We start from the raw sequence: 12,635 nt of genomic DNA, 5'->3' as shown, positions 1-12,635 counted from the left end.
CTAATTTAACCGAGGCTGAAAGAAGGTCAGCTTACCACAACAAAAGGATATCTACCCTTTTCATAAAACACATAAAGAGAAGAGGTGAACCGGAGGTCAGCTGTGCCTTTGCCCTGTAAGTACCTGCTCAGTGGCTGATTAGGATAAGCGTGGTGGCAACTAGGAAGCTGATTCACTAACTAGAAAATTCAATAGCATGCGCATATATAAACGCGCTTTAACCACAATTTTTGCATAATGCTGACGAATTCTCACGAGAATGAAACGCAGAATATTCTGTGTAGCTTAATTGCCATATATATTTTCTGTTGAAGTAAATACTGAAAACTGACGCATAAACTTATATCTTCGTATATTAATTTATGTGATTAAATGAAGTAGTCATATATATATATATATCATGAATTAAAAAATAAAACAACTCAAGTGTCCTTAACCTGTAGCAATAAGTACTTTGGGAACAAGGTTGATAGCCATTAGTCGCGTGCTCTCGTGTAATGAATGAATGCGTGAATGTAGGATTGACATGAAATTCTTAAAGATAAACTAAAATGACCGAAAAATGGGCTAAAATGACTTAAATAAATAAAAAGTAAATGACTTAGAATGACTTTAATGAACTTAAGAATGAATTGAATGACCTTAAGAATTACTTGAATGATTAAAAAAATAACTGGAATCCTTCAAAAACAACTTGAATGATCCGGAGAATGACTTGAATGGCTTGGAGACTAACTGGTTGTAAAGTGGGTGATCATTTTACATGAAATTAATACTTTATATCACAAAGTTACAAACATAAGTACATCATGTAGTAAGAACAGATACTACACTTTGGTCTTGGCCAAAAGGCTAAGAAAAGGTTATTTATTTGCTCCCCCACTGAGCAAATTAGACACAAGGCCGATTTTTAATGTGAGGAGTGAAGTGGAAATGGGGACCAGCTCCCTAGGGAGTAGGGGAACTGGATAGTGACAATTGGTATGAAGGGTTGCCCCTACATTGACCAAGATCTTATATGTGGGGTTGCCCGCATGTATGGTCTTTGCTTGCAGGTCGGTAGTACTTGGTGAACAGTAGTCTGAGATGTCAGAAATTTTTCTGTCTCTATGTCTATCCTTGTGGCCATGTCACTAGTAAGGGTGCTGGAGGTAAACGTTTTGTCTCGGCTGACGTTATCCGCCTGATAGTCAGGTACCCGAACCTTGGATTAACCACTAAGAAGGTTATCCTATCAGCAGGCGCAAAGTACTGGGACTGCTGTATTGCCATTTGGTGAGTGGATTCTGGACCATGTAGTAATCTCTGGTGGGGCCTCTCGATGCCATACTAAGGGGTAATTGTTACGGCTTTACCTTTTCATGTGCTACAAAAATAATAATAATAATAATCATAAATAATAAATTTCCTGTCTTTTTCTCTCTTACTTTCCCTCTCTATCCTGCTCTAACAGAGTATGCCGACTTGTTCCACAAATCCCAAAACCTCAACATGAAATATCTCCAGAAAAAAAACTCAAATAAACCTCGAAGCCCATCTACTACCAGGTCTCCTTCTCCAACATCAGGGGTCTACGTTCCAACCTTCCAGAGGTTGAAACCCAATTACAGGAGATGAAACCGGACATATTCTTTCTAAGCGAAACTGGAATAGGGCCGACCACTTCCCTAGATGAGTTCATAATTAACGGATACTCTAACTTAACAGCTAAATCTGACGCCCAAGATCGCCATGGGCATGGAATATGTGCCTACATTAAAGATGGCTTCCCGTGTGGCAGGGATATCTCTAGAGAAGATCCTAATTTACCCTATATGTGCTTCAGGGTTGCACTTGCTTACACCACTGCATTTATATTTGCCCTCTATAGGCCCCATAACAGCGGAGTTACTATCTTTAAGAGTATATCTGAGAAAATAGACCACATACTGTCAGCACATCCCTCGGCAACGTCCATAACGTGGAATGGCTGACCCATTCAAATAAGACAGATGATGAGGGGAGGTTTTGTCATGATTTTGCCATTGCTTATGCCCTCACTCAGATTGTTCGCGAACCCACCCGTGTGCCCGATACTACCGGTCAATATGCAAGCCTCCTAGACCTTTTTCTCTCAACTTCCCCTGAGCTATGTTCATGTTCCGTTCATTCTCCTCTAGGGTCCTCCGACCACTCCGTCGTATTAGTTAAGATAAAAATGAAATGTAATAAGTCCCCAAACGTACCCCTCCACCGTACTGTATACTGACTGGGATAGCTTCCGTACATTCATATCTGATTTACCTCTGCATACCATGTTTAAAAAGGATGTGTCCTCTATAGTATCAGACCTGAACGAATGGTTAATTGTAGGCATAGACCGATTCATACCATCTAAAAAATTCCAACAAAAACCTAACAGCCAGCCATGGTTCTCCCCAGAATGTGCTGCTGCTATCGCACACAGAAATCACTTTTTCCATAACTACCAACGTAATGGATGCACTGAGACTAAAGCTGCTTTCAGGAACGCCAGCAACCACTGTATAAGAGTAATAAAAAATGCAAGAGAGCTATATGCCCAGTCTGTTAAATCCAAAGTAGCTGATCAGCGGCTTGGTTCCCACCAGGTTTGGCAAATAACAAATAGGATCCTGAACAGAAGCGTGCGTTCTGTCCCAACCATTATCAATGGACCAGAGGTCATCTCGTCAGCATCAGACAAAGCCAAACTATTTGCAAAGAACTTTGCAGCTAATTCTACCCTATGCGGCCAAGGCCATCAACTCCCCATATTTCCTTCTATAACACAGAACATGCTAGGTAACATACAAATATCTGTGCATGAGGTCACACAGCTAATCAAGAACCTTGATTCCAGTAAAGCAACTGGCCCTGATGGCATCCCAATTATAGTGTTAAAAAAGCTTCAACCAGAACTTGCTCCCATACTTACAAAACTGTTTAAGCGTTGCCTTAAGGAGAAGTGCTTTCTGACTCCCTGGAAAACCTCATCAGTATGCCCTGTATTTAAGAATTCAGGTGATAAGTAATCTCCCTCTCAGTACAGACAAATAAGTCTCCTGTGTGTTATGAGTAAGTTGCTAGAATCCATATTAAATAGAGAAATAGTCAACCACCTCAGAAGAAACACCCTTCTGAGTGACACACAATATTGTTTCTGTTCTGCAAGATCTACAGATGGGCTAACGGTTATATCTCTTTTTTTTTACATAGTGGTCACCACTTATCAAGGCCCGGAAGCAACTCAGGGATAAGAGTTATTGCAAGTACAGTACGTTAGTGTGGAGATTTAATGAAGTGTTTACTTAAGGGGGCGGTTCATTAGGAATTTGTTAACGTTTGACTTGAACACACCCAAGTTGTAGTCAGGTGGGAAGCAGGCAGACAGAACAGAGTTCCACAGGCGTGCAGTTCTAAGAAAGAAGCTTTGTTCATGGAATCCACATTTTGATTTAGGCACAGATAAAGAGTGGGGGTAATTTTTGACAGTGGATTCAGCTAGACGGGTGTTTTTCGTGAAAGATTGACGAGGGGGGACCAGAGATTGGAGTTCAGACGAGCACCTGCCATGGAAATAACGATAAAACAAAAATAGGCTCGAACGTCTCTTCTGTGGGAGAGCGGTTGCAGGGTAGAGAAAAGGGCATCAACCACCAAGCCACAAAGTCTATTTTGTACTCTGTCAACGCAGGATAGGCTGTTTTTAGCAGTTCCTGCCCAGATCTGGCAGCAGTATTCCATCCTTGGATGTACTTGGCTTTTATATAGATAGAGAATTGCATCAGTAGTGAGATATCTTCTGGAGCGGTAGAAGGATCCCACCATCTTTCCAGCGACCTTGGCAACAGACTTGATGTACGTGTTCCATTTCAGACCAGGAGTAAAGGTCAAACCCAGAAGCTTCTGAAAACACGGGGCCTCTCCCAGACGAGAGCCATCCATTTCAATTGATGCCAGATGGGGATCAGAGCGTTGATGATGTAAGGATAGGAGTTTGGTTTTAGATTCATTAAAAGTAACCAGCCACCTATTCCCCCACTGAATCACGCGCTCGAGATCAGAGGAGAGAGAATCAGAGAGAACTTTGTCATTTACAGCCTTTGATGTGTTGCCGTAGATGGTCGTGTCATCAGCATAGATGTCAACGAATGATTTAAGTATGTGTTTAGGGAGGTCATTGATGTAGATCAGTAAGAGAGTTTGGCCCAGGATTGACCCCTGAGGGACTCCAGCATTAATACTGAAGGCCTCTGATTTTTGTCCATCGACCACTACTCTTATGAGCCTATCAGAGAGAAATGATTTAATGATTGAGAAAACATTTCTAGTTATATCGTAGCTGGAAATCTTGTGAAGTAGACCCTTATGCCATACCTAGTCGAAGGCCTTTGATATATCAAGAGCAATTGCCCTATAAAGGAAGCCTTTGTCAAGTGTTATAGTGTTAAAAAAGCTTCAACCCGAACTTGCTCCCATACTTACGAAACTGTTTAAGCGTTGCCTTAAGGAGAAGTGCTTTCTGACTCGCTGGAAAACTTCATCAGTATGCCCTGTATTTAAGAATTCAGGTGACGGGTCATCTCCGTCTTAGTACAGACCAATATGTCTCCTGTGTGTTATGAGTAAGTTGCTGGAATCCATATTAAATAGAGATATAGTCAACCACCTCAGCAGAAATACCCTTCTTATTGACACACAATATGGTTTCCGTTCTGCAAGGATTAGTGAATCTCTTCACAAAGGCTTCCTTTCTAGGGCAATTGCTCTTGACATATCGAAGGCCTTCGACAAGGTATGGCATAAGGGTCTACTTCACAAGATTTCCAGCTACGGTATAACTAGAAATGTTTTCTCAATCATTAAATCATTTCTCTCTGATAGGCTCATAAGAGTAGTGGGCAATGGACAAAAATCAGAGGCCTGCAGTATTAATGCTGGAGTGCCTCAAGGGACAATCCTGGCCCAACTCTCTTCCTGGTCTACATCAACGATCTCCCTAAACACATACTTAAATCATTCGTTGACATCTATGCTGATGACACGACCATCTACGGCAACACATCAAAGGCTGTAAATGACAAAGTTCTCTCTGATTCTCTCTCCTCTGATCTCGAGCGCGTGCTTCAGTCGGAGAAGACGTGGCTGGTTACTTTTAATGCATCTAAAACCAAACTCCTATTTTTACATCATCAACGCTCTGATCCCCATCTGGCATCAATTGAAATGGATGGCTCTCGTCTAGGAGAAGCCCCATGTTTTGATAAGCTTCTGGGTTTTACCTTTACTCCTGATCTGAAATGGAACACGTACATCAAGTCTGTTGCCAAGGTCGCTGGAAAGATGGTGGGATCCTTCTACCGCTCCAGAAGATATCTCACTACTGATGCAATTCTTTATCTATATAAAAGCCAAGTACGTCCAAGGATGGAGTACTGCTGCCAGATCTGGGCAGGAGCTGCTAAAAACAGCCTATCCTGCGTTGACAGAGTACAAAATAGACTTCGTGGCTTAGTGGGGGGTGCCCTTTTCTCTACCTTGCAACCTCTCTCCCACAGAAGAGACGTTCGAGCCTATTTTTGTTTTATCGTTATTTCCATGGCAGGTGCTCGTCTGAACTCCCATCTCTGGTCCCCCCTCGTCAATCTTTCACGAAAAACACCCGTCTAGCTGAATCCACTGTCAAAAATTTTCCCCACTCTTTATCTGTGACTGAATCAAAACGTGGGTTCCATGAACAAAGCTTCTTTCTTAGAACTGCACGCCTGTGGAACTCTGTTCAGTCTGCCTGCTTCCCACCTGACTACAACTTGGGTGTGTTCAAGTCCAACGTAAAAAAATTCCTGATGAACCGTCCCCCTTAAATGAACACTTAATTAAATCTCCACACTAACGTACTGTACTTGAAATAACCCTTATCCTTGAGTGGCTTCCGGGCCTTGATAAGTGGTGACCACCGTGTAAAAAAAATGTAGCCAACCACCTCAGCATAAATAACCTTCTTAGTGACATGCAATATGGTGTCCATTCTGCTAGATCTACAGCAGATGTGCTAACGGTTATATCTCATAGGATTAGTGAATTTCTCGACAAATGCTTCCTTTCTAGGGCAATTGCTCTTGACATATCAAAGACTTTCAATAAGGTATGGCATAAAGGCGTACTTCACAAGATTTCCAGCTACGGTATAACTGGAAATGTTTTCTCAATTATTAAATCATTTCTCTCTGATAGGCTCATAAGAGTAGTGGTTGATGGGCAGAAATCAGAGGCGCACAGTATTAATGCTGGAGTCCCTCAAGGGTCCATCCATGGCCCAACTCTCTTCCTTATCTACATCAATGATCTCCCAAAACACATACTTAAATAATTCGTTGGCACCCATGCTGATGACACGACCATCTACGGCAACACATCAAAGGCTGTAAATGACAAAGTTCTCTCTGATTCTCTCTCTGCTCTGATCTTGAGCGCGGTGTAGAATGGGGGAAGAGGTGGCTGATCACTTTTAATGAATCTAAAACCCATCTTCTATCTTTCCATCATCAACGCTCTGATTCCCATCTGGTATCAAGTGGAATGGATGGCTCTCGTCTTGGGGAGGCTCCGTGTTTTGACAAGCTTCTGGGATTGACCTTTACTCCTGATCTGAAATGGAACAAGTATATCAAATCTGTTGCCAAGGTCGCTGGAAAGATGGTGGGATCCTTCTACCGCTCCAGAAGATATCTCACTACTGATGCAATTCTCTATCTATATAAAAGCCAAGTACGTCCAAGAATGGAGTACTGCTGCCACATCTGGGCAGGAGCTTCTAAAAACAGCTTGTCCTGCCTTGACAGAGTACAAAATAGACTTTGTGGCTTAGTGGAGGACGCCCTTTTCTCTTCCCTTTTTACCTCTCTCTCACAGAAGAGACGCTGCGAGCCTGTCTTTGCTGGATCGTTATTTCCATTGCAAGTGCTCGTCTGAGCTCCAATCTCTGGTCCCCTGTCGCCAATCTTTCTCGAAAAACACCCGTCTAGCCGAAACCACTGTCAATAATTTCCCCCATTCTTTATTTGTGCATAAATCAAAACGTGGATTCCATAAACAAAGCTTCTTTCTTAGAACTGCACGACTGTGGAACTCTCTTCCATTTTCATGTTTCCCACCTGGCTACAATTTGGATGTCTTCAAATTCAACATAAACAAATTCCTGATAAACCGCTCCATTAAGTAATCCAATTCATCAAATTTCCATTACTAACGATTATCCCATTTATTACTGTACATGCATTAACCCTTATCCCTGAGTGGCCTTCGTTCCTTGGTAAGTGGTGACTACCATGCAAATAAAAAATAAATAAAAAAAGAGAAATTGGGACATGAACTCATATCTATTTTCTAATCAAAATCAAAACTCTCCTTAGTCACTTCGATTGCGTTTACGTATTATGAGTCAATTCTTTGCAACATATAACTCCTGGGTTCGATTTCATCTTATTGGCATATAAATAGCGAGGTGTGTTTTTATGGCCTTGCAATTGAATCTTAATAACTAAATCGATTACAGCACACCCATTCACGGTGAATAAATGCACAAAAGGTTTACACCTATTTGAAAAAACGAATCATGTGTGTCTCAGTTTTTCAAAGGAAACACTTTGTATACACTTAGAATACGATAATGAATTAAATGAGCTTCGCGTGAAAAGAAATTAGTATACCCCATTTTTACGGTTTGCTTTATTTTAAGTTAACATCGACAAACAGCAGAGTGGCCATGACAACATTGGACAAACAACGGTTACGACACGAAGTGAAATGATGATATTAAGATGTTGGATGTGGAGCAAAAAATTGTTAAGGCATATAATTTACTTAAGTAAATGACACTGAATGGTCTCAGACAACTTTTGGTTAGGTGTTTGCCTCACAACCACCACAATCTAAACCACCATTTCGGAAGAGATTTTCTCAACCTTTCAAATTAAAAATAAAATATTTTCATCTACCAAACAAATTTCCAAAACAATAAGCTACTAAGACTTTAGGGCCATATATTCAACGATGGAGCTCTTAATTTCGGAGATTTGAGGGTGAAACCTTAACTGTCATTATTCCCAGTTGCTCGCTAATCTGGAGTAGTTGTTACTGTCAGGGTTCCATCTATTAGTTCAACAGGACCGTTTTCAAATGATTTATTTCCAACAAACATACATTCAAACAATTTCACATATAAATATTTTAACATACTAATCAATAAAAGCAAAACAAACCTAAGCCATAATAATTGAATTCGCCATTAAAAGGCTCTACGAATATCCATATCTCCGAAAACATATAGGTTACTAGTAGCAAGTGCTTACTCAGCAACGAGATTTTGAAAATGAAAAGAGGAAAATGAATTCACGAACAACATATATTTCTATCAACAATTGTACAGAGAAATAAAATATACTTTCCAAGACCAAAGTTTGTTGAGAAGTTTTAAAGTTATTTAGTGAAAAGTGGATAAAAGCGTCAGAAAGTTCGTTTTAAGGGTCCATTGTGTGCATTTATGTGTGAGAGAGGAACTTTACACCTGAGTGGTTGTGATCACTGGAAATATAGCATCAGTATTAAATAAATTTCAACATGAGGCATCCCAATCTTCTAGAATGGATGTTGTTGACGTTAAGAGTCGAGGTGCATTGTAGGTTTACCGGAAGAACTCTGAATTTCTGTTCAGCAAGCCACTGTTTTACACGATTATCTAAGTTTACATCCACTTGTTATATTGTATAGTGGGGGTCTCTATGGAAGAAGAATTATGCTCCATACCTTTCTGTTCGGAGGTCTTTTGTCTTCCTGCTGCTGGGCGCTGTGATGACCATCCACCACACTGATACAATAAGACGATTTAGACATACCTGACTTTTCTTCTATATTTTATATATATAAATTTATTTCAGATGTCTCAGTGTTTCGTGTCTGCGTGTTGTGTTTGTCTAACCTCACTTCCCGGCATTTTGATTACATCTGCACACCTTGGTGACCAAATTCACACTTTCTGCTCTAATTCTTTTGTACCTGACAATTCCGGTGACGTAACAAAATAAAGAACACGCCTCTTTAACGTCTCAACCATCTAAATGTGACGTGAACAGTGTCACTTATCCATTATTGTTTTGGATTTCTAAGTTCTTACGTTTATAGCTAACTACAGCTATAAACATATCACTTAACTATTTACGTAATTAACTTCAGCTAAAGTTATTTTACCAAAACAATATTTCACTTCTTAGCTTAGCAAAGTTAATGCTGTTGTCCACTTCTCAATAGATAGATAGATAGATAGATAGATAGATAGATAGGTGATAGCTAATTAACACTTTTAACCCTGCTATTGTTTAACAGTTAATCTGACACAAAATTGTTATTTTGAAGTTTGAAACAATTTTTTGCGTGAAGCTATGTATAAATAAGTCACGAAAAACTCACTTGGACATTTTCTAGACCATTATCATCTCAACAGAACTTGCTGGTTATTTTGCAACGTCGAAATTGATTTTTAAGTATAAAATTTGATTTCTTTAAAAAAAGGTAAATAAAATAAATTTCTATTAGTCAACTTCTTATCTTTCCTTATTAATATCTGTTAAAAACAATTATGTACCGCAAGGGCCTCTGGCGTAACGGATAAAAGCCCAAGTAAATTTCAGTTCTAAGTGAAATTCTTCTAATAGTTAAAAGTTCGGTCTTCATTGGGAGTGATATTAAAGAATACAATTACCGGTCATGGTTGACGAAACGGGAGTATGCTACATGCGTGAATTAAATAAAAGGTTACGATCGAAATTCCGTACAGATTTCCAAGTTTGACAGAAAAATTTCCGAGTTCGACTAGTTGCACCTGAAAAACGTCGGAGTTACATCGATCGAAACGGCGTGAAAATAATACTCAACTTTTGCTATTGTATCAACTTATCATTGTCATCGTTCAATTCGACCCGTTTGCTATTATTTATAAATTCCATTATTGTCAAATATTTACTATTTTTTTTAACTATTTTATTCCCAAATACTTCAAGCTTAATTGCGTAAACTTGCATATTTGTCTCGCTAGCCTTCTCGCTAGCTAAGTCCCTCAATCTGTTACAATTATGTTGTTTTTGTTGTTTCTGTATATATAGACTAGCATATTGAAATCTATTCAAAATGATACGATAAGTATAGGAATGAATACACAAAAGAGTAAAGAAAAAGATTATTATTAAATCTGCTTGGGGCAACCGCCACTCTTTCTTTACGTTACTAAAGCGTCTTTTTTTCTGAAAATATTGTTTCATTCGACGATTCGCCAACTTTTCCTTTCCTACTTCTAAGTCGTTCGTTTTGCTTTATTTGAAGCTGACGAACGCAAATGGGCGGCGACAAATAAAACGAGAGCATCTTGTGACCAACATGAAATCGAGTTGATAAGATAATAATGATGACCGATTTTGGCATAAGGTATAACTGAACTAAGATATTTTAGATATGTTAAAAGAATGTTTAACCTTTTTTGTACCAATGTTCCTTAAATGGAACATAGTTTTCAACATACTATAGAAATTGTAATTTAGCTTTAAATTCAATTTTTATAAGTTATTTCTATTAAAGTAGCTTCATTTTACTCCAGATTTATGAAAACTTTTATAAATTATTCTTATAGTTATATTTAAAGCAAAATTACAATTTCTATAGTATGTTGAAAACTATGTTCCATTTAAGGAACATTAGTACAAAAAAGGTTAATATTTTTCTTTTAAAACTTCTCTAGTTTTTCAACGTCCTCCTTCGACTATTCATCTCGTGTTGAGTCAGCCATCGCGCTATGATTAGATTGCTTAGGTCAGAAAAGTGAGTTTGTAAAGCTAGTTTAATTTTTTAACTAAAAATTCAAAATCAGTCTCTTTTACTAACTTACTCTCTCTAACTCACACACTCTCTCTCTCTCTCTCTCTCTCTCTCTCTCTCTCTCTCTCTCTCTCTCTTTACCTCTCGGGCAATTGTTTCAATAAAATTAAAAGAAATAAAGAAAGAAAAAAGAAAGAAAGAAAGGACTAACTGACTGTTTGACCTAGTTTCAGGATGGTTTTCATTTAGTGAGAATGAAAAAAGTCATTTTTACCTTCTGTGCACAAACTTGGCTACGAGAAAATGCATCTATACTATATTTTTCTCAGTCTGTATTCCCGTCTCTCTTTATCTCTATTTGTCTGATTGTCTGTTTCACTTTTCTCGGGAAGGAATGAGCCGATCTGGATGAAATTTTGCATGGGCCTTTTTATCATAAGGTGAAGCGAACTACGTATTATGGTATGCATTCGATGCACAGTTGGGATTAATAGAGATTGGCATTTAATGCAGTCACCACAATACCACATTTACTGTAGAAGTTTATCATAAAGCAATTATTTAGCCGGCCACACACATGACATTACTTCATATAACAGACAGTGATGCTTTATCCAATCATTATTTATTTATTTATTTTATAATTTTTTTCTGTATTTGTGGATAGTCTTATGTTGCTATTCCTGAATCGATTCGCACTGAATATAAACAAACTCACTTAAACTTAAAGAAACATGAATCGAATGCACATGCACGGATCGTCTAAATAAAAAGTAATTAATGGTATCTTCCTTTGCTTTAATGTCGCCACCTAATGTGTGCCGTTATAACTACCTCTGTTTTAATAATCCCTATGAAATATACTTGTGTTAAGTAAGCTACACTGAAAGGTTTGTTTCCTTATGGCGCGGAAATCATCAAGATAATTGTATGGAATTACATTCTACGGTTGGTTTTGTTGTGAAAAAAAAATGCCAACTCCAGCTTTCAACTAAACAGAGCCCTTGATTTTATTACCTATTTCATGCCTTGAACAAATAAATGTTCTCATTTTTCCTAAAAACACTGCTCTTCACTTACAAATGGAACAAACAACAAAAAGATGACCTTAACATGTAATAACAATTAAGTAATTTTATTTTAGAAAAATATTATTTTGTTAACAATAACCATTTTATTTTGTATATGATAATATGTGATATTTCAAATATAAATGATTGATGCTGTAGAGACTTCTGATCTTATTAAGTTTTTCAATCTACTTTCTAATTAATAATTAGAATTTACTGTTTTTGTAAATTTTTGCATTTAAGTACGTGGAGTCTTTTATTAGTTATTCTGTAGTAAAGTTTTTTTCTGTGGTTATTTCACTTCTATAGTTAAGTAGCTTGTTATATTTTTACCTTCCCTATGAATACATGCACATGCCACTACAGTTTTAAGAATTTGGTTTTCGTAACACTCGGGTTTTTGGATGGCCTATTAGCTAGACATACGTTGTTCTGTGTGTATTGCAACTGATCGGGAAAAGAATACGAACCCCCATTTTAAGGAAATAGTTTGTATTTAAAAGTAATATATCTTATTAACTATGTTTCATAAGGGTGCATATTAAAAAAGATATGATGGGACATTCATATTGAAGAGAGACGGCGAGGACATATATATAGCAATGAGAAGGGAGAGGGGCATTTATACAGTTCTGCGGATTCTTATAACATATATTAGCGGGAAGAGATACATATTTTTGGAAATCTTACGCAATGTTCATA

General features: G+C 38.1%; 1 pseudogene; it reads right to left on the bottom strand.

The window, feature by feature from the left end:
* Window positions 1-745: 745 nt before the first annotated feature.
* LOC145273921 (U2 spliceosomal RNA) lies at window positions 746-864 on the bottom strand (annotated as a pseudogene).
* Window positions 865-12,635: the final 11,771 nt, after the last annotated feature.

This window comes from Euprymna scolopes, chromosome 4, assembly GCF_053919585.1.
Source record: "Euprymna scolopes isolate OS-2025 chromosome 4, ASM5391958v1, whole genome shotgun sequence".
In the NCBI taxonomy this organism is placed as follows: Eukaryota; Metazoa; Mollusca; class Cephalopoda; order Sepiida; family Sepiolidae; genus Euprymna; species Euprymna scolopes.
Note: the sequence above shows the minus strand (reverse complement) of the source record. Positions and strands in the feature narration are given on the sequence as shown.